Genomic DNA, 23,930 nt, shown 5'->3' on the forward strand with positions numbered 1-23,930 from the left:
CCATAAAACAAATAAAAATTGAAGTAATTTAAACTGGTGCCTTGCCAAGAACATCTTTTTAAAGTGCATTCATTGTCATTAGGACAGATGTCCACATTCCCATAACATTTCAGCTTAGCTTCTCAGCCCTGAAATAGCATCCCTAAAAAAACTGAGGAACGTCTTCAGTTAATTGACATGTGGGTGCCAGATCCTGATCTCACTTCCACCAGTGTAAAACACGGTTAGCAGCTATGCACCACATCAGGTCTGGGAGAACTCCCCTGTTTTCACTTATCTGAAGTTATTCACTGGCCTAACTGATACCATAACACAGCCCATGAAGCTGTAATTGGGATCTGAATCCACTGTTTGATCCGTACATATTTTCTTGATTATTGCTAGGCATCTTCATTACGATACACAAATTTTGTTCTGGCTAGACTGCTGGCCACACTACCACGCATTTCTTTGAACATTAAGGCAAAAACTGAGCCACAGCGAAGCCGTAGTTCCCTGAACATTGCAAGGCAGCAGCAGACAGCCACTGCCGGAATAAGCAGCCCCCTGCCCCTCTGCTGCAGAGAGCCGTCCCTGCGCCAGCATCGCTGCAGCCCCAGCACAAGGAACGTGCAGCTGTGTGCTGGACCCGGCGGGAACTCCTCCGGGTTGAAACGCATCCGGCAGAACAGAAATGTTCTCTCTCAAATTCTTTTGCCTCTACACGCTGCTGTCAAGCCCCCTTACCCACGTCAGGGTTTGAGAAGCACCAGTGCGAGCTGTGTACACCCCTCGTCTCGGACTCAGCCGAGTCCTCAGTTTGGCATTCTCTACAGAAGACCCAGCTGCATACCATAAATCTTGGAAAGTATCTGCTTTCTTGCACAAAAATCCTATCTGTGGCCAGAAACTGAAAGGGTCTGGATCATATCTTGTTCCACGCTATCTGGGGGAAAAAGAAAAAACAGCTAATTATGGCCTTCACCAACAAAGCAAACCTACAGCCCGTCTCGAGCTTCTCATAACTCTTAAACCCACTAGTACGCTATAAACCATCACCAGCACAACTGTGCAGCACAGGAAGAGACACTAACGGGCTTAAGTGAACACGGGCATTTTTATACCTTTTCTGTTACCTGATCAGACTAAAATATTGACTCAGGGCTGGTGCTGCTTTTCCCCAGACAAGGAAGTCTGTCGGCACAGCAGAGGGAACTGAACTCAGGTTCCATTTGAGCAGCGATGGCAGCACTTAAGACCATCTTCTCTGGAAATGTTCTTGCCACTAAATATTAACAAAACCTTTATATCAGAGGTCGGTGGGGTTTGAAAAGAAAAATAATATGTATGGAAGGAGACAAGCAAAGCAAGAGAAGCTGGGAAAGAATCATAACTAAGTGGTAAATGAAAGGAGTGATTTATCTGAAGAGGGTGTCAACAGACGTGCTGGTATATTTTCATGAGCGATAAATAAGCAGAAAAGGAGGAATAGGATAGATACTGAGAGAAAGCAGAGGGGAGAAAGAGGAGAAGTGCAGCAGGAGGAGAGAAAAAAGTGTCTTAGATAGCGAGGGGGCACTCTTCAGGACAGAACTAGTAGAAGAGTCACTTCCACGAGCGGGAGCCGTCACCTCTCTCACACCAAGTGCAGCTCTGCAACTCTCAAACCCTCCCAGTGCTGCTATATGCCAACCAGTGATAAATAACGAAGGCCTACACAAAAACCAGAAGGCACTCGCGCTGAAGCACTGCTGAGATTTTAAGGCGCAACACTGGGACTAGGTAATAGCTGCGCCAAAACCCCTCGTCTGTCGTGTAGCTTGTCACATATTTTCAGCTGATTTGTCAAAAGCACTGCGTTTGGCTTAACGCCTAACAACCTCCCGTTCCTCCCATTAAACGGGATCAGACCCGTGCCAGGAGCTCGTGCATTTCCATCCAGTGTCCTCGTGTTTCCGACGGGGCCTGACCAGCACTGACAGCACATTCAGGGTGTTACCCACAGGAACAACAAACTCCCCGAACAAGCTCGTACACACGTAACGCCAATGCGACCAAGCGCAAACTCAGAATAAGCCTCGTGTCTTCCCTTCCCTCCTCTCCCATAAGCAAGGACTTTCTTCAGCAGGAAAGGTGAGGAAGGCACGCCAGGAAATGTGAACCCATGTCACTCGTTATTTCTTACGATAAACTATTCGGAGACGTTAGGATATCTTTCAGAACTCTGCTGTAGATCCTGGTGCCAACAAAACCAAACATATGACAAACCTGGGGCTTGAGACCTGTGTATCAATGAAAAGCAATTTGCAGACTTGCTGCCTTAGTTTTCCCCCTTAAATGTCCCACATTCAGCACACTTTGTTTGGACTACTTTTGCAATAGCTACAGGGGGAGGCACTGTTCTCACAAGCAATTTCTGGTTTGGGCACCCCAGCGAAAATATTTTCAAAGAACTCAACATTCAGAACGTGGGCGTTCCAGTCTTTGACACGATCGGGCAATCCGCTTAATGGGCCTCCACCCGGACACCTCCAAAGCTGGACAAATAAAACATATGGTCACTGCTAAAGGCTGTCTGCATGATTTATCTCCCAGTGCTCTTCCAGACCTAAGACAAATCACAACGGTAGTTTTCAGGCAACTTTTTTTTTTTAGCATTTGCCCTGAATACCTTCCTTGACAAGAAGATAATATTCTTCACCAGAGAGCATCTCACTTTTTCTTTCCTATTCAAGACCATATAAATGGTACTGCATAGACATTTAACCATTCCCGTTGCTCTTCTTTTCCAGATTAACAAATTAGGGTACAGAGAAATTAAATAAATTCACGAGGTCACCTAACAAGTCAAGACCAAAGCAAGAGATAGGACTATAGAGGCCTTTCTAATTGTTACACTGCGATTGAGAAAAATAACTTTGCTTAGAATCTGCTTAAGGAAGGAAATAGCTTCCAGCTAAAGAATTTGCATCTTGGCTTATATAAATGAATAAATCAGAGTCAGCGGATTTTACTTCTTCCTACATTTCACTGTTATCTTGGGTTTTATATTCAAATGACAGTGTTCTGACTAAGTTCAATGAAAAGTATTTTCGTTCTTCAGAGCAATTACTTCATTTAAACTAGTGCTTCAATTGACCAAAATGCTTTTTTTTTTTCCAGTTTTTTTTTTTCCAACTTCACTTGGAGACATTACTGATTTTCTGAAGAACTATTTAATGAAATTTAATAGAAGTGTCTTTGATTCATTCTTAATGAACTTTTAAACTTTTCATTTTTAGAAACATATGAGGAAAACCTTTAATTTCATATTTGCTTATTTATTTATTCAATTTAATTTCAGTCTTGCATTTAAGTACTGCTATACTCCTCAAAATATTAAAAATCATATAACCCAATTATTATTATTTAAAATCGTTGCACATTTAGAGCAAAATACTTCAGTTAACTCTAAAAACTATTTGATATTCTAATTACAAGAACCTCTTGGAATGAAACCAGAATGTAAAGGGTCAGCTTACTGTAATTTTCAACTGTTAAAGGAATTTTGAATTAGAATATAAGTAGCAGCTTCCAGGGAATTTTTCTCAGCAAAGTATCAACACCTTTGAAAAATGGAGAAAAATGAATGAAAGTATTGTCATAGTCTTAAATACACCAGCAGAAATGTTCCACTCAACCATGAGAGAGAGAAAGAAAAGATGCGAGAGCCTTTGATCACCCAAATGCAAAGCCAGATCACAGAAATGCTGACTTTATCTGAAGCACTGAGACTCAAGAGTTGCTGTCTAGCTACCCACGACTGCTCCCACCAACAGCAAGTCACCCACCTGGGGCAGCACGCGGTTTTCCTCCTCCAGCTGTCTCCCTCTTGCCTCCAGCTGCCTAACATAGGACAAGGCTGATTCTAAAATTAAAAAGAAAAAAACTCTCATTATCCACAGAGATCTGCTTGTGTAGACTAGTGCCAGAGCCTGTGCCACATGCTGACTTGTGCTCGCAGCAGCCTTCTTCTCTTAAAATCCCCTTAAACATGCAGCTCTGTTCCTCTCAAGGGCACTGCAAATAATGCTGGTACTAGAATTAACCCAGTTCTTTGTCACTTCTGATTCTAAACTGCTGCACTTTAAAACAATATTTATAGTCCCTTCTCAGACAAAGGAAATCTTACAGAAAGGCAACACAGACTTGATTTCTTCTGTCCCATACCCCAAGCTCTGTGAGCTTGGACAAGAGCAATGCGTTCTTCTACAGGGTCACCACTTCAAAACTCAGAAAGAGAAGACTGTCTTCTGCTGGCAGATGCAGCCAAAGAGGTCCCTCCACACCAGGAAGCGGAGGGCTGGTGCAGCACATGCAGACTTCCCATGCAAGCAGTGATCCAGCCTGCAGGGAATACCACAGCTAGCCAGCACGGAGGCACAAGGTATAGCCTGTGCTGGGAATCAGGTGCGTTGTCCTGGCTTTAGCCTGTGCTGGGGATCAGTTGTGTGCATCTCCAGGGTCCTGAGAGAGCTTGGAGTCTGGCTGATAGAGTGCACAACCGCCTGAGACACAGCATTCTTACAACTATTATTCCTCGTGCAAGCTAGGGCAGCACCGTACTAGCATATGCTCTCGTAAAGCTGCTTGGCTGCAGAGCAAAATCCCACCCACCCTACTCACGAGTAACATCACTGGCCTTCATAAGATAAATCGATTCCATCGCTAGAAGCATCTGAGAGGTCTTGTATCATGCATTTTGGGGGGCACACAGAAATTCTGCCATTAAAATACTGTACCTAGAAAAAATACATGCCTGGGAAAGTAGTTGGTCACTGTAAGAGAAAAGACCTCTTCTCAATACAGAATCACTGCTATGACTCTAGGACCTCCTCATACTCAGGTGGAAGTCCACCATGGATTGACTCCTGACTCAACGATCCATTAAACTTTCTTTGAGATGTCAATTCCATTAATTTATATGTACTCACACTACCATGTAACTAGTGTACAAATAGAAACAGCTACATCTCTGATGTCTAACTGTATGGAATCCATCGGTGTCAGGGCAGTACTGGCAGTTGATATCAAGCTGCAAAGCTGCATTGACACCAGAGCAGTTCTCTGATATAAATTATCAGATGAATTTGTGTACCCTTCTCCTCTGATATCTAAATCACCGTGCCAGCCTGCCCATAAAATAAAAGTGACAGGACATGAGGTGTCACTTATTGCTCTTGTGAGACTGCAGTAGGCTAAAATATGCACGCACAGATAGTGCATGCGAATTTACAGAGCATGAGGACAACAGACAGAAATTTGTCAAGAACGATTACTGCACAGCAAGGCACTGCATTAAAAATAGCATCGTACAACAAAAGGGAAAGAGGTAATCTGAGGTTCTGTGTGCTCTACGGCATAACGATTTTCATAGCTAGTGATGGGTGCATCTCTGGAGAGCTGCTAAGCCCGGTTCGGATGAGCACTTAGAAAATGAACAGCTTATTCAATTAACTATAGGCGACAGGGTCTCTCCCATCAAATCAGCTCCTTTCCCAGCAGTAGCGCTTCTGCGAGGAGCTGTAGAAGCTTCCTCACCGGTATGGCCATTAGTGTTGGCAATAGCTCCCAGCACATTTCTTTTCTCCTCTCTGTTGTTTTCTACAGAAGATGAGTTTTTGTGCAACCACCTTTTCCGAGGGACTGAAGTAGGGGCTTTCTTCGGCACTAGCAATCTCCCAATTTGTTGGTTACAATTCTGCTGCTATGTCAGCTTGGGCACCAAGCTCACATTCAGGTCCAACTTCCCCATTATCCACATCTGACAACACATTGACTAACACCCCAGCTCTGCCCGGGTGGAAGCCAGCCAGCTTTCCTGGCCCCAAAATCCAGGGGCAGGGCGGGCACTGATTTGCACATGGGGGCACAATTGCCTCAAGCTAATCGGATCCACAGGCCTGAGCCAAACCCGAGCACAGCTACAAAAGCAGTACAATATACCCCCGGCGACCCCTTCAGAGCATGCCGGGCTCACCAGCTTAGTTCATGCAAGCTCCCTTTTGAATTCCCGTTAACTCCGAGGCATTTTCTGTGTTACCATTTATTAGTTCCGTATATGCTGCATAGCTCTCGGCAAAGTTTGCCTCTCAGTTTTATTCCTTCACTTATATGTTGGAGTCTAGCGCCGAGATGTCTGCTGCCTCCAAAAAGACAGCTCCACTGTCAGCTCAGAACCTCACAGTGCCAGTTTACACCAGCTGAGGATCTGGTCTAAAATCTCCTGGCGTTTTAACCCTTTTAAAGTGTGAAACATTTGTTTAAATTTCCTTTTGTAATCTGATGAAAACTGAAAATTAGGTCAGCTACCAAAGGCCTGATCTAGCAAATCCTTATTTATGTGAGCATTCTTGACGTATAGGCTAGATGCATATATATTTCCGTATCTGTTAATGTATTTCTACTGTGATGCTATGCATGAGCTTAGAGGAAAGGGAGAGTGGAAAAGGCAGTCAAGGACACAAGAGAACGAGGAATTGAAAATACACAAAGTGAAACGCTGTCATCAGTAATGTCGACAGCAAACCATCCCCAAAAAGTTGCATCGTAAAAGTATTTATGGAAGGGACTATAAAATCCATCTCTTCTTAACTAGCCTGGAGACCAGTAAAGAGCCCCAACTAAATGTAGACCTTAAACTGCCTGCCAGAAAATGGTCACCTGTTGTCGCTCTCCTTGTTGTTCCAGGCAAATTTTCACATGAAAATTAAGCAAGTTTAAACTGAGGCACAACGAACTGATGATCACAATGCTTTATTTTCAACAAGAATATGTATCTGACCTGAAAACAAATGTCTCCCAAAGTCAAGGAGAACAGAAACGTAGCATTTCTTCATAACATTATTGTTATCTGACATTAAAGCATTTTATAAGATGCTACAATATATCAGGCAATCACTGCTCTGAAGAATAACCTGCACAAACAGGATTTTTCAGCTCATGTCATTAGTCATAAAACCTTTTCTGTTTTATACTTCCCAAGTAGATTTATTTAATATCTATAATTTTCACACAACTGCAAGTACACATAAAAGCCCTGCATTACTTGCCAGATCTTAAATTTGAGTAGTAGACTGCTTATATACAAACTTCCAAATACAGCTCTAAAGGGAACTCCCTCTGTCTAAAATACAAATACCATTTTTGCTTTTGTATTAACACTATAAAAGCTCTACTACCAGATTTATACCGAATAAATTAATGCTCCTACATTAATACTCCTAAATTATATCACTATCTATTAAAGATGGAAAAAACTCCCATTCTCATATTCTTTCCCAAATATTTCTTTACACATTGCTCCTTCGGGATACATCCACACCGCTAAAGTCACCCACTCTTAGGCCAAGGGGTTCACAGCGGCTCTCGTCCACACCAGTGCAGCCTGCCCAAGTCCACGCTCAGCGAGTTTGTTTGCCCCTAGGGCTCTAAGCCACAGATCCCTGCATGTTTTCTTCAGTGCAAAGCATCTGGAATAATGTGAGGAACATGTCCCGTCTTACTGGAACGGTGTTTTTAAGCATGCAGCATGGTATATATGTGGGACATGACACGACAGAGTGGGAGGTGTACAACGCATGCTGGGAAAGTGTCAGATCACGCAGGGTGAAGGAAGTTAAACATGACGTGGTCTTGTCTATAACAGCAGTAGAAAGCAGTTCCCAGAATAAAATATCCCCAGGTTTTGTCTCAGAGAGAACTAATTGGTTCACTCCAAAAAAGAGCTTGTGAAAAAAACCTGCAATAAACATGATCAGAAGACCAGGAGCAAACCAAGGAACTAAGTTATAGGACTATTAATTTACCATTAGTGTAGTCTAAGTCTTATTTCAGTGACAAATAATATTCAAATTCATTTGATCTTTCCAGTGGAAAAAAACGGAAAAAACTTTGCAATTTCACCAAATGAACTTCCACAGTTTAGCTTCCCATGCTCTTAAGATGATTGCAAATATGATCATTGTGCAGTGCTTCATTTCAGGAATGAAACTCAAATTCTTTTCCAAATTATTATAGCGACAATAATATCTTGCTTTTAGCGAAATTCAGTGACAATCTGCTCTTTCTCCAAATCCATCATTCTAACATGTTATTAGAGAACAGCAATATTGATGTAGCTGATCTCTTTTTCTTTTGACATCCACGCTCTTGAAGCTGGTAGATATTTTGGGCTTATGTCAAACTGTATCAGACCCGTATGTTGCTGCCAAGGGCATGTTTGTGCCTTGGCTTTATCCATTTTTTGTGTGTCTATGCCTGATCTCACTCTATTAAATACCTCATAATGTTCTTTAAGCTAGATTATCCTCTGCTCTTTTAGAATGGTTGAAGATGTCACATTAAATTCTAACTTTCTAAAGACAGATTCCCTTCTCTTCTGTTTTTGTTTTTTTTTTTTCTTTTTCCTCCTTTTAAGGCCAGTATTAAAAAGGCATTGATCCAGTGACAAGTAAAGCCAAAAAAGACTTTTCTGTTCCACATCAGGGTTAGCCCTGAGGACGCGCACATGAGCCTGGCTCCCTTTGGAGACCAGCCTTCCTAGCCCGCACGCTCGCTGCGGCACCTCTGTCCACGCTGCAGAGCACAGCTGGGGGAGAGTCCCCAGCACGCCGGCAGCCTCTCACAAACAAGCTTTCACGCTGCAGAGCTGCACACTCGCCTTCTCTTCCTGTTCCACCCCTGTGCCCCCAGTCCAAGTCACACCAGGCACAGACTCCCCATACCTCACAGGAGAGCTCACCTACCCTCCCCAAAGCGTCCCCGGTCTCCACCCTTCAGCACTTCTGGCTCTCTGCGTTCCTGACTTTCATCTGCTCCGGCTGGTGCCAAGGCAGGGATCCAGCATGGCAGGATGAGCTGCTCCTTACTGCAGCTCCACTCTTCCAGCGGAGATGGCGGTAACATTTCAGCCCTTCTTGAGAGGAAGGCAGCAGGGTGCACTGCAACGCAAAGACGCCAGCCACGCTGGGCCGCAACGCAGCAGTGTTGAGACACCCGCAGCATCCTGCCGTTGCGAATTCCCTCTGGTAAATGGGGTCACGTAGATGGGGGTAACTAGCGTAAAGCCTTGCACTGCCCAGGCACTGAGGTGATGGAGGCTTTGGAGATACAGAAATAGGATGCTATCAGCTCTGAGCAGGCTCCTTACCAAGGGGTCGACTACTGACCAGCTGGTACTAGCAAGTAAAATGTCAGTACCGCAACACGAGACTTACATGGAGTTATTAAAAATGAGCCGCCCTTAGGACAGCGCAAATAGGCACTATGCCTGGAATAATACTGGAGATTGAGATGATGGGTTACTCAGAGCATGCTAGCTTCCCAAACTGCACTCATATACTCCTCACAGGTGCGAGCATCTCAGTCAAAGCAAAGGACACTAGCTGATGGTCTTGTGGACTGAACGGCCTTACAGGACAGTTTGTGATCAACTGCTGTTGGTTGTACCAAGTCTCATGATGCCAGGATGCTAAGCAGGTCTCCTGTTTACCCATTTGGAGAAGCAAGGTCCTTTTTTCCCCTCCAAATAAAGTGGTGCTTTCTAAGTAGCCCCACAATTTTCAGGTCTTATAAGGATAACTAGAAAACACAACTGTCACCATTGGCACAGGTACCATCACTTCTTTGCTCAAATTTTATGATGGTAGAAGAAGAAACAGGATGTTCTGGGCACCACTTTTCTCATATAGTCATGATAAACCACGGAGAAAAGTGATGCAGGGCTGGGGATTGCAAGGCAGCGTGCTCCGGCAGTTTACAGGGTAACTAATCTGTTCATTTTTCTGCGGCGTATGTGAAATTGCATATATTGGATAATAAAAGAGCCAACTTCTGTTTCTCTTATCTCTATTACAACCCAAATATTACATTGAGAAAAACAAATTATTAACAACATTAAAACATCCAAAGTAACCACAAAGATTTGGAAAGCCTGCAGGCTTCAGTCCACAGTATTCCCCATGACCATTTCTGAACTGCAACAGCTGCAGCATCTTCCCCTCATAGTTCCCCTGCAGAGCTTGACTCAGACTCTGTTCCAACATCCCAGTTTTTGTTAGCTCTGTCCTTGTCACTTCACCTCCTCGTTTACTAGAAGCTACTCTAGGGCCTGCTCCTCTAGAAACCGGTGCACTCCCCACTCATGCTGATTTGTGAGCTCTGCACTCGAGGCAGCAGCTCAAAATCCCCGCAGCAAGCAGCATGTGGACATGGAGTTGTTAGACTCACAGTCGCCACCCTTTGCTATGTGACAGACATCTAAGCAATGCACTCTCTTAAGCAGACATCTGTCCACCTGATCCTGCTCTCCCAGCTCCAAATAGGTTCACACAAACACTTTTTTTCCAAAAATCATGTTCCCTGTAACCTCCCTTCTCAGAACAATGTTTAACCAGGACGCCAATATCTTCTTCCAGCCAGCTGATGCGACAGTCTCTTAAACAGGCTGGTAAAGAGAAGACGAGCGGTGCAGAAGATGTGTGGGGAGTAAGAGAGCCCACACTGATGAAATGGGCATGATCTAGCAGGTCGTTTCTGGCACCCTGGAGCTAATGGAAGTTACAGAGACAAGGGGGGTTACAAGGTACAGGCAAATGTGGGACAGCACTGGAGAACTTCCTAAAACATGAGGACCTTTACCCAGCTGTTAGCTCCTCGTGAAACAGATAGATCAGAATCCCATACAAAGGAAAAACTCAAGGGTTCAACCTATACTTCTACTTGTTCAAGTGAGCTTGGGCGCCAAGCGCAATAAGGCAGGTGGAAGGGATATTATCTAATGCCTTTACATTTGAGGTAAAGTAAGGGTAGAAGATGTAATACCTCTAGTACTGACATAAGCTCGGAAAATAATCCATTAAAACTGCTTCAACTCAAGAACTAAAACTCTGTTTTTCTGGATTTTTAAAAAATGTTGATTCCAAATATACTAATAACAGTTCTCTGCAAAAATTGACCACTGGGTATCTACATACCGCCTTTTGATTAACTCTAAACAATAAATCATCAGCGCAGAAGATACTAGTTGCTTCACTGATGTTAAAAGAAGGTTAGAGTTTCCTAACTTTGAAGAAAAACTGTAATACAGTGGATAAACAAAGCAGACAAGCCACAATAAGAGAGAAAGTCCTCCAAGATGAAAATACTTGGAGGCTGGAGGTATTGGGAGAAAAGCAGAACACTGTTTGCCTTGATCCTAGGCATTTACTTATGGCCACTGTTGGAGACAGGATGCTAGGCCAGACAGAAAGCCGGTGTGGAGCAGCAGGCTGTCCTGATGGCCAGAAAACAGAAGAACACGATTTCATGAGAATGCAAACATCATCTTGGTTCTGTTAACAACAACATTTTTTGCTTGGAAGACCAAGTGACGCTTCGTAAAACAGAAATACGTGCGTTTATCACAGTGTGCCTCTACCACTTAGATGTGCCTGTGCTCGCAAGTTAGATTTAAAACAGATTTCCATGCTTATAAGGGCATTTAGGTGGAACTTGGACTTCCACATCAAAAACTCTAATCTTGAAAAACATCTGCTTAAACACCATCTCCAAGCTCCTTGGTCACATCACATTTTAAACTGTCAAATTTGCCAGGGAACCTGTTACGCCTCTGGACTTGCCTAAAATGGCTCCAGCTTGACAGAGCAAAGGAGCTCCGAGTGGAGCTGGCACCTCAGGCAAACGTTCGACACGCCAAGCCTCAGGCTTGGTGGGAGAGGAAGGGACCGAGGCAGAGCGGATAGTCTTTCCCTTGCTTGTCGACCATGCAAAGAATCAATTGGAGACTAAGGTAAAAACAGAGCACAAAAGGGACAGCGAAGCTATCATCCTAAGAGTCTGGTCCTCAAAAGCAAGGCGGGGAAGAGACCTACTTCTGCATTTCAGAAGAGACAGAGCAGGCTGCGAGCAGACGGGTGCAGGACTACCTTCCCCCTCTGCCCTTCCCGGCAGCAGCCCCCGGGCCGGGCCCCCCTGCGCCGAGCGCGGGCTCAGCCTTCCCGTCGTTTCGGGCCACCGTGCCGAGACGCCCAACTAACTTCATAGACTGCAGACCGAGGGGAACAACGTGCGGACCACAGGCGTCTCTTCTCCCGCCCTTCAATGGCGCTAGCCCTCGCCAGCAAATATCCCCGACAAATAACACCTCCCCGGCAGAAGGAAGCTGTGCCAGCGTCATTTCTAGTATTCACTTTTCTTCTAAATGCACCGACTCAGGCTCTCGTAATACACAGAAAATTGTGAAGATGCGAGCTCTACTAACACAGAACAATAAATATTTTAGACAGGAGTACATTTACGCAACCCTGTTGCGTTACATACACTGGATTTCCCTGTGATCCTTCCTGCTGTTAGAACACCTGTATTCAGCACAGTAAAAGCGGAACCACTTGATTTTTACTTCACATTATATATATATATATAATATAAAATATAATAGAAATGTAATATATATATAAAACACATACACGTATTTGTGTTTTCATCACCAACTACCGTATCAGTAATTTCTTCAGACACCATAAGAGCTCTCTAGTTTGTGTCAACAAGCACAGCCCCCCCCAAGTAAAGGGCAGCTGGCACCAAGACCAGAGGCATTAAATTGTCGCTGGCGTCAGGACCACGGCTGCTGACCCCAGTTTGAAACCTGCCTTTCTGAGTAAATCCCAGGTCATCTTCATTTCTTTATTCCCGATGTAACCGCTTCAGGAAAAGGGACTGCCTCGGGCGATGTGTCTGCATGCTGCCTGTCCCAGCAGAGCTGCGATGCTGCCTGGCCCCATACACAGGCAGCGAGTAAGCCAGCAGCCACCAAGGCAAGTTCCCTACGGAGACGCCTGCGACCTGCCCCAGTTCGGCAGCCTGGCCTTGGCTAACAGCCGAGCAACGTCCCGGCTAATCCAGCGGTAACTCTCACGCTTTCGCAATGATTAATGTAGTGGGCATATCTATACTGCGAGTGTTGTGGTGCTCTACATACAGTACTGTACGTGTGCATACGGTGAATGTATTCACACTGTAAATGCTGACATCCGCTGTAAATCCACTGTTGCTGACATGGGTTTATTGTTTAATAAATTACGGGTCGGATTTTGAAAGGCAGCCAATGCCCGCTCTGTTCTCCTTGAAGTTACCAGGAAAAGTCTCTCTTGACTTCAGCGGAAAAGTTAGAGGAACACTCAGAATTTTTTTTAAATCCTAACTTACATGGAGATGTAAAAGCTTACAAAATGGGTATACACAAACGTAAATTGCTCAAACAATTCTTTAAATTTACCTCAGAAAATAATTTTGCAGTTTGCAGGTATTTCACTTCAAAGCCACAGCAGACATGAAAGCCAAGAGGAGCAGAGAGAGAGAACTGAGATTCATGACTCTCTTTGTTTCTTAAATCTGGACATAATGCATAATGTTTGAGTCTTAACCTACACCTGAAGTATAACACACGGCAGCACAATGTTTCTTACAGCAAAAGGAGCTCTATCTTGTAGCAGTAACTTATAAAACTTAAGTAACATGAATAATTAAGAGGCGATTAACAGAAATATTAAATAAATAATATGTTGCATTAAAATAGCATCACATTTAGGTTTTAAAACTCTTAACAGAGAGTGTAAGGAATAGTAAAGCACTTAGAGCAAATAATTTTTACCTTCACCAAATAATCTAACGGTTTAGTGTGTTTAAAGAAGTAACTACCCTATACCCGGACTTTCAACATGGCAGAATCTGAGAGGCTGTATACAGTTTTCTGTACTTAGAAGAGGAAGTACCATATCCTAATGCTACAGACATTCTTCCCAAACACTGGGTTTTCTTAAGGGCAACTTACAACAGCAGTTTTGTTAAATAAATAAGGATCCAAATTGCTACCTTTGGTCATGCTGAGCTCCCTTTGCTCAGGACCTGATTGTGCACGTAAACTCAAGGTGGGCATGAAGAGCAAGTACAAAGCCTTGGCTGCGCACCACAGCTCACAGGACCAAAGCCCATCAGGACAAAACCCCATTTCCTCAAGAAATGCCCAATTCATTTCAGAAGTATCTCCCATCCAAACACTAACACATGCACCTAAGCGTGATCCTAAGTACCTGCGTGTTTAGGTACATCCAAGAAGCCATATCCCAGTGAAGAATAGTCTCTGTCATACTCCTGAGCCCTTTCACTGCCTAGATGAAAAAGAGTCGACGTCAGCATCTGCAATTGAAACTGAACGAATAGGATTTGCTTGCCCTTGAGGCAAAGGCAATAGTTATAAGAATCTAGCAATTAATTATTACTAAAATGACTTCTTGCATGAGCCTCTGCAAAGGTATTAGTTAAATGAGGGGCGTTTAAATTACAGTGAGACACTTGCAGATTCATAGTTATTTGGATGCGATAGCTCTCAGTAAATGCTGTCTGCTGTAAATCATGACAACGGAATATATTGCAAAAGATACTAAGGAACAGATGACATCTGAAACCAGCAACAGTTTCAAATCGCACACGGTGGACAGATGTCTCTGTATTTCAGCAGTCACCTTCTCAAATTATTCTTCGGACCATAATACTGAGCTCTCAATAGGCAGAGCATCTCCTATCTGTAAGCGCATTCATTTTATCAATCATCTGATTTGTGGCATTTGTGGCATCTTCCATTACCACCCATCATGAGACACACTATCCTTCAAACATTGTTACATTGTCAGCACTTTTGTACAAGGCGACTTTTAATGTCTTTTTCTTTGCTTTCCCTATAAAGAATTAAAGATGAGGAAGGTGAGAAAAACATTCCACTTACCATATCTTTTCATAAAACTCTGATCAACTGCTTTTCGTGTAACTTCTAAAATGTGCCTTTTATTATTAATTCAGTGGATCAGAGAGCTCCTGTAAGACCTTCAGAGACTCTCTAGAACTATGTGCAGTTTACAAGCTTTAAGCACGTGTAGTATTAGACAGCTGCAACGGTTTATTTGGTTTGGGGCATTCATTTTTTCCCCACATATGCAAAACGGTCACCTCCAAGATCACAACGCCTCTCACCTACTGCCCACAAAAACTGCACGCTAACCATCTTTATGTGACTTTTTGCTTAAAGAGAAATGCTGCAGCATCTATGCCACAGGTAGATTTTAACAACCACAATCACGCTTGTATTCTCTCCAAACACTCCAGCTCTTCCACTCCCTTGACATCTCCATTCTCCCAAAGATGAAGTCACGTCAGCACTGTTAACTGATCGGTAGGAGCTAAGTTTGTCATGGACAAGATCTGGCCTAGCAGGCGTGGTGGTATATGAAAGAGTAAAAAACAGGAGACTGCCTTTTCTGGCTGGATCTTACATTTGGCACTACCACAACCCAAGAAATTCTGTTTCCTCCCAGCACCCAATTCCATCTACAGAGCTATGGGACATGTTGAAGGGATGATAGCCTAAGTACGTGCCTTTGAGGGAGTCTTCGAGGAAATCCGTCTGCTGGCATTCGTCCCTAGGCAACTATGGAGCGGCTCCATCTGTTTTGTGGAACAATCATAACCGAGCCAAAACTGCTCTGGTTTCACGTCACCGGAGATTGGAATTTGCTCGGAAGGTACAGCTGAAACATACCCCGAACAACTGGTCTGACCACTACTCTGGATTTCTAATAACAGTTGTTTAAAAGAGCATCAAATGCATCAGTGCATTTTCAAAGCAAACCATTGCCACCAGGAGCTGGATTTAGAAGCCCTACCTTTACAGAAAGATCAGTGGTTGTCTCATGACACCTTCAAAGTCAGATCTCAGCTGAGATCTTCATGGTGAAAAGCCTTGAAAGCAATGGTATTTCCAAGATGCTATTCGATCACCCTCCCTTACTTCTCTCCTACACAAAAATAAATTGAGAAAGACACTTTGGAGGATATCATAGGATCTAAAGAACAGATAATGGAACAGTGAACCTTTCACTGCCAGGACACCAGAGACTTCACACAGCAGATTTCACCCGAGAGTGATTTTTTTTAATGTTTCCGTCCTACACCTCTAGAAATAGGGCTTTAAGAATATGATTTTCACATTCCCTTGGCTTCGGTGTTACTCTAAAGAGAGACTGCTAAAGAAAGCTCGATTACCTGGGACAAGATCAAAAAGACTTAAAAAAATAAAAAAAAAGGTTTCAGGGCAAGTAAGTTAAATGCAAAGTGTACACGTATCTGAGAGACACATTTATTCCATGCAGTTGGATTTTTTCCTGTATTTTTCTCTTTACACAATTCTGTTTAAAATTAATAGGCAGATGGTCAAAGTATTTTAACTGTGCACCTATCTCTATTTTTCAGTATCTGAGTGCTCTCTGATTGAGAATCTCTCTTGAGCAGTTTTTTGCCATTTTAGCAAATACCCAAATAGGAGCAAACTGAAGAGCAAAACAAGCTGATTGCCAAATTTTTTTTGAGTAAAAAGCACAGCCTGTGGCTTTACCTACCTAACGGGGTCAGGATTTTCCAGCCCAGCAAGTGTTCAGAGAGCTGGCGCTGGTAGAATCCGTGCCCTGGTCTGGCAGCAGTTCACCAGGCAGCACCCCCACGTCCAGAGACCTGGTGCTTTCCATGAAAACCTTGTCCTACCTGGGAGCTATGATCAATGTATCTGGGGTTCAACCAGTCAGAACTCCTGAAAAGTTTCAGCCAAATTTTCCATGCAAAGTGCCAAAACTTTATAAGTTCCAACACACTAGTCTGCCAAAACGCTGCATAGTCCAGACTTGCAAATCTTTCACTCTTTCAGCATAAACACCCTGTCAGGCGACAGACAGGTTTAGATGAATGCCATCAGAACCAAGGTTTATATTATTTCACTCCTGACCAAAATTAGGGTAATATATCACCAGAAACCTAGCCCTAGTGCACCAATGAACCCTTAACAAACCAATAGTAATAGCTGTAAGCAAGATTATTAATATCTGACACTAACTGCTAGATCTGCTAGAACTGCTAGATCACTAGATCATGTAGACCCAGGAGAAACATCAAGGGCAGGGAACAGTCTGACAATGAATATTCTGCCTCAAAATAAACTGATGGTGACTTAATAGCCTACTCCCACCTCGCATAATCTGCTGCCAATAAGGCTATGAATGAATGAATGAAACTTCTGCACCAGAAGAGTAAGACACTTTCCGTGTGATATTGGGCACTGAAAAAACAAAGGTTGTCTAGTAAAGCTATATAGGAGAACAGAACTGAAGATTTCTATTTTTCATTATGTAAATTGAACAGTTTATAGGATGAAGGTCTCTTTCATTTTCCATTATTGCAATTTATACTTTAAAAAAAAACCAAGAGCTTTGCATGAAACACTCTTTGAAGGTTCTTTTTCAAGTGGGCTATGTTAAAAACATCTCCTGTTAATATTTTCAATATTGTTACCCAGTAGCTCTAGAAAGATCTAAATTTTCAAGTACTTTTGCTCAAAGAAAAGGCTGTATATGAAGGGAGCAGACAATCTAGCTGAGTCACACTTGTTCCAAGTAAAAGTGCAGAGTATTTGATGACAAATGTGAACTATATGTCCCAAAACCAGTGCTGTGCCACATACCTAAGGAACAACATGAGGAAGTTTTTCAGAAAGCAGAAATACCAGTTTCCTTCTGTTTACCTTCTGTAGTGTAGTGAAGACATAATTACCCATGAAATTACCCCAAAAGGCTGGTTTGAATCTATGATTTCTTCTGAAATGCTTCCAAAATACCCAAACGCAGCAAGGCCCTAAATGAGAACTTCAACATCTCAAGAACATCAATCTTTTGCGAGACTCTTACAGGTTATGTTTTGAGTTGCAGCTGATAATCAGAAGCGGAGAAAAACCTATCTAAAAAGTTGAAGTAGTCTCAGAGGAAAGGGGTGGAAGGAATAGAGATTTGCAGAAAGATCTTTCAAATACCAATTCAATTTTTTAGACATCAGTGGATTTTGTGTGCACGATGATCTTCAACAGGCAAAACGGTACAGTAGTGGTCATCCTTTTAAGGTACAACCTAAATCAATATTCTCAAAGATTTCTCGGCCATCTGAAAGACATACGGGCTTTTTTTCCATTTTTGCAATGTTACAAATATTTCTTCTACTTGAAAAAACAACAAACGTTTAAGTCAAATTAAGCTCTCAAAAAAATTACCTTCTGATAACAACCACATGCTAAATGGCAGTTGTACAGACACTGCAGTAAGAGATCACTCACATCTGCAAGTAGAAAGCATTTATCAAAATTAGAGTCTTATAAACCATCATACATAAACCTATAGAAAAATCAATGCCCATGGCTTATATTAGCAAGGAGCAATGAATTATTACTTATCCAGCAGATAACAGAAGCTTGCTTTTCCTGTAAAAATTCAAAGCCCTTCAAACCATACCCAAAGCCCTTAGAAGTCAGTGAAGGCTTCTCACTGACTTCCATGAGCTTTGGCTGACACCCATAGTCTGTCCTTAATCTTGGCAGCAAATTCTATCACTTCTTTCAGAGAAAATCCAGGGGTTGTTTTAAGTGTGTCTAATCCATGAAGACAAAACTTTAATGAGTTTCTAAATTTATATCTTTAGAAGCAAAAAAATATATATATAGATATTATAAAAAAACCTGTGACCTAGAATCTATTCCAAACCACTGCTCTTCTTTTCACTGGCTCTGCTCACTCTCCCGAGCCAAAGTCTCTAGATCAAATTCATCTCACACACATGGGCTAATGGACAGAAAATATACTATAACTCTCTTGCCACATAGAAATAAGGTTTTTACCTTATCCCTCAAAAACAGCAAAGGGCTTGAGCTCTGCAGACCCATTATCACCTCAGGGAAGCTATCACCACATCTGGCTGCAGATGTAAGTCAGCAAATAGCTACTTACATTAATCATCATCATATGATTTGACATACAGCTTGCTAACTCGGTGTGCGCATGCATGTGCAGGTGTATATATAAATGTGTGTATCAATATCTATATTATAATTAATCTGCACTGTGATCACTTCCCAGCACTAGGGGAGGGAAGGTTTCACCTTCCAACAAATAAACACATTTTTAACCAATTAGGCAAGCGTGGGAATGGTTATTTCCTGTCTGTCCGAGCAAATGAAAACCATTCAGGACATTCACAAGAGAAATTATCCTTTCCACACTGGGAGACGGCAACAAAATTGCTTCGCGAGTTGAATGACTAAGCCCTTTCCTGATAAACTTAAGGGAGTAAACAATTAAGCCAAATAAATAAGCACTAAAACACTGGGAACACAAACTATTTCATAGCGATTCATAGTTTAAGCTAGTTTCATCAACCCGTGGGCTGTACGGTTACAAATGACTAGCTATGTCTCATTCCTACTGACTCCTTATTTCCTTTTACTTAGTAGCTTTTAAATGAAAGCGATTTTCTCTTAGAATGACTTAAATGGCAGACTGCCTAAAAAAGTGTATTTTATTAATTACATTTCTCACAAAACTGCCTTGATTTGGCAGAAAAAATATTATCTGCAATTTATTAAGCTTGACTCTACAGTTCATTGGCCATCCGAAGTTGCCTGTTTCTCTCTCCATTAACTACAGAGGGAGCCTTGGGTGACTAAGCTCCCAGCTTTCGCAGTCGGGAATGGGAAGAGAGATGGGAGGAATACAGCCTTCAATTCATCAGACTTGCCAGAAAGATTCAGAGACACCAGTCACTACTGAGCCATTACTCTTCCCCAGGCTTAAAAAGCATAAAAGAAGATTTCTAGGGTCTGGAAAAAAATTGGAAAACTGAAGCTATATTTGAACTGAAATGTATTTGTCCAATTGCCTTCTGAATTCCTCACCTCCATAAATTCTTGTTCAGTAAAGGACCACAGACAAAACATTTCAGGTGGATTACTTTAGTTTTTACCAACCTGATGTGCGACTTCAGCTAGGGTTACTGGGATGCCTGTCTTAACTATGGAGACCACATAATAAACCTAAGCGTTCAGCATTCCCCTCGACTCTTTTGGTTTTCCAACAGAGAAAAATAATGTTATGGAAAGTGGTGGTGTTACACATTTGATGACTGGATGCTCACTAATGTAACACCCTGCTTAGTGAATAAAAATATGTATTTGTGTCTGAAATGCCATTTTCCGTAATCACTAAACCATATGTTTGATGGAAGTTAAACTTCTTTTTTAGGGCAAGGGCTATACTTCAAATTTTCTGCAACTCTACAACCATACATGAAATATTTGTTCCCAGCAAGTATGTCCACATAAAGAATCACAGCAAGTAACATTTGGGTTAGACATTCACCAGACCTTTATAAGGGTAACAGCAAAGCAATGATATAGACAGCCTGAGGAGACTGTGAAATCTTCAGCACTGGAGATCTGAAGAAAAGGCTGGAGAAATATTTGCCAGGAAGAGCTGAGATAGAGTTGATTCTGCCTTAGTCAGGCAGATGAGCCAAGGGACCTCCTAGAGTCTCTTCCACATGAATCTTCCACGGTTTTCTTTGTGCGTATGTGGGTGCCTGACAGCATGACATCATTTCCAGATGAGAGATATTAGTTTTAGGAAAAATAAGAATTCAAAGAAATGAGGGATTGAGTAGGCCTTTGGGAACAGTAACAGGCTTATCCTTGATACTCACTGTCCATCCTGAAGGTGGCTTAATAAAGGGCAGGATATTGCACAGCATAAAACGAAAGAGAGAAAACGCATAAGAACTTCTTGTGTTCCACTGGGTTGGTTTATAATTTGGCAGGTCTCTAATTTAAAGGAATTGAACAGTACTTTCTAGGCAGACTTTATCAACCTGAAAACAATAATATCCTACTCTAGTACCTAGGGTTTATTACATTTCTAGCAAAACAACAAACGATAGCAAACAGTAACCTTTCACTCGTTTCTACCCAAGAACTTAAATTCCTTCACTGACCCATTTTCACAGTCTACAGGAAACTACAGAGCAAAATCTTTTACTTAGTCCCATTTTTATTCAATTTTTAAATACATTTTATTTACCTTAAAGTGAATAAACCAAAGCTGGTAAACAGCTGGGCGAGGGGGGCAATGTATGGAAAGAGGAAGATAATTTACTGTGTTTAGTTATACATACACAGTGTAAAAATTACATAGAAATACATGAACAATGAACTATGTATTTATGATCACACCGATCGTTAGAGTTGCTCGGTGTAGCTCTCTCTGCATCCCTTGTTTGCTGTTTTTCTAGTGTTTATCGTCTTTGTGGAAAAGACAATATTCCTTTGTGTTTCGACAGTGCTGGACGCTTTGGGGATGCCACCACAATCCAGCTCATATCTGTCCCCTTAGAACTCGTTGGCTGACACCTACAAGGCTCATTGAGTAAAAGAGAGCAGGAAAGGCCAAAACAAAGCAGCAGAAGTGCAGCAACGAACACTTGCCGCAGCAGGTGAAAAAGTACAAATCTGACTAATTCAGTCTTCTGTGTTCGTAAGCAGATTCGGATACTGCTCTCAAGGCTTGACCTGGAATAACTTATGACTCCATCAGAAAAAGAGCGTGTACCAGGACTGCAGATGACATAGGTCAAGAAGATGTAATTTGATGTTATCACACCCTTTGACTCGTAATGGTGATAAAATAGTTACTATTGAAGTTTTGACCTTTTCCCATCTGGTGCCAGGCAGAATCCTAGGAGGAAAACCCTGTCTTTTGTAAAAAGATATGGGGTTGTAGAGGAGAGACAGAGGGGAGATTTTGTCTCATAAAAATATTAAGAAAATTAAAATAAGAGTATACTAGACATCTGAAAAATAGGGATTTTTCCATCTCGGCATACTCTCTGGGCAAAAAGCTTTGGGAAACCTCTATTCCACTGTTGTCCTGCCAAGACAGCTATGGAAATATAGACTGGTTCTTACTGAATTCAGTAGCAGGCCCAGTGGTAAAGCAGGGGAGCTTGCAACTTAAATCCTGCTCTATCTCCTGGCAGCATAAATCACACTGGCTTTTGCTCAGCCACCAAATAAGAAATTGGTGCCTCCTTCAAGACTTCACCACTTATCCTCTTTCCTAGCCAGCTTGCGTTCAGTACGAAGAGTCCAAAGGCAGCTGACAAGTGACACTGCTTCCTCTTCCAGCTCTAGCATCTGCCTTGCCCTTCTGGGCCATGCACCAGGATGGTCTTGAGAGCAGCAGCTGGCAGTGTTTGAATCTACCCCTTCAGCCCTGATCAGTAGCACTGTCCAGCGCTGTTACTGCTGTCCTTGCAGATGCCAGATGCGACACCACCGCATCGCTGGGGTGCAGAACTGGCGGGGGCAGGGACTAAAACCTCCAACCAAACACCTACTGCACTCTGCCCTTCTTCCTTTCTGGTCCTCCAACTTTTGTCCCGTTTGATCCTGCTGAACGCATAATAAGTAAATAATGCCTTTCTCCCATTTGCAGATACTGCTAGAGGGCTTCTCCCTTGTCCTTGTTTCATGTTGACTTTTATTCAATCTCTTTCATAACTCCTCAGTCACATTTTCATATAAAAATGTGCACATCTGTAGGATTTAATCCATATGGTGTTATTTCTGTACATATAGCCTAGACAACATTTCTGCTTGCAAATTCCCTTAATTATAACCATCCACTAGCACTAAAATAAGCCACAGTACCTAATGCTCATAGTCTTCAATCACAACATGCTCAGTATGAGCTCACTTTGTGTGCAGACCAAATGATCCAGACCAGCTCTATCTATGCTGCATAGACAGGCAGACTCTTCTGCACTTAGGGCTCCTCACCAGGTGAGCAAGTTTCTGTGCACGACAGTAATCGATTCAAAAAACAGGTAATACAAACAATTTGTGGAATAGCACTTCAGGATGAAGTGAAGATCCAGAATAAAAGACTACATACAGCCTTGAAGTGGACAAACTAACTGGCTGTTTCAGGGACACAGCAATTATCACACTGAAGAGCTGAAGTCAGTCTAGTCTCTACCAGTGATTGGATCAAGATGCTGCAGAGCAACAGGCAAACACTCCACCACAGGCTCATGCAGGTTAGTTTGCCCCTGTCCGTAGGGAGCATATCTTGTTCTTTACTGGACAGAAGCAAACAAAATCCTGAAATAAAATTATTCTAGAGCGAAGTTTATTCCATTTAATTATGACGACACTGGACATTCCTAATATCCACGTCTGAGTCTTTTTTCAAATATAACTACATTTTAAGCATTGACAACTTCTTTGGGTAGTAATTTTATTTATATATTTAAACAACAGATGTAGATTTCTTTCATTGATTTTGAATTTCCTGGTTTTGAATTTCATGGAGTATCTCTTATCTTTTCTATGAGAGAAGTAGGAAAAAAGCTCCAAAGTGTATTCTGCAGTTATTCATGCTTTACATATTTTCAATCTATTTTCTCTTCTTCCTCTCCTCAAAGATTAAAAGCCTTTTCTCAATTGCCCTTCACTGAATCTTTTTCATGAGACGAAGATGACCAGAACTTGACATACTATTTAAGATAATACATGTATATTCTGTATAAGTCTTATCATATTCTCCATAGCATTCAAGGTCCCATGCAAGCTAGCATCGCCTTCACGTTTTCTAACCAATGCCACACGAGAATATGACCTCATTCAGCTGCAATGCCCAGGTTCAATAGCAGTATTGATGATGCCATGACTTTAGAGCTATGAAAAGTATCTTAGTTATTTCACATCCCTGTTAAAATTATCCTAGCTGGACAGTATGGCTGTCATATTCAGGCCACATATCGTGGCCTTGTGCTCTTCAGGCTCAAGAATCCAAATAAACGCCAGCCTCTCTCCCTAGCCTGCATAATACCTTTCTTAGGCACAGGTTTCCATCACTCTTTACAGGATATGCAGGCTTGGAACAATACAACACCCATTTAAGCTACTACAGTAGTTTAAGTTCACCACCGTATACAGAATT

This window comes from Apteryx mantelli, chromosome 3, assembly GCF_036417845.1.
Source record: "Apteryx mantelli isolate bAptMan1 chromosome 3, bAptMan1.hap1, whole genome shotgun sequence".
Taxonomy (NCBI): domain Eukaryota; kingdom Metazoa; phylum Chordata; class Aves; order Apterygiformes; family Apterygidae; genus Apteryx; species Apteryx mantelli.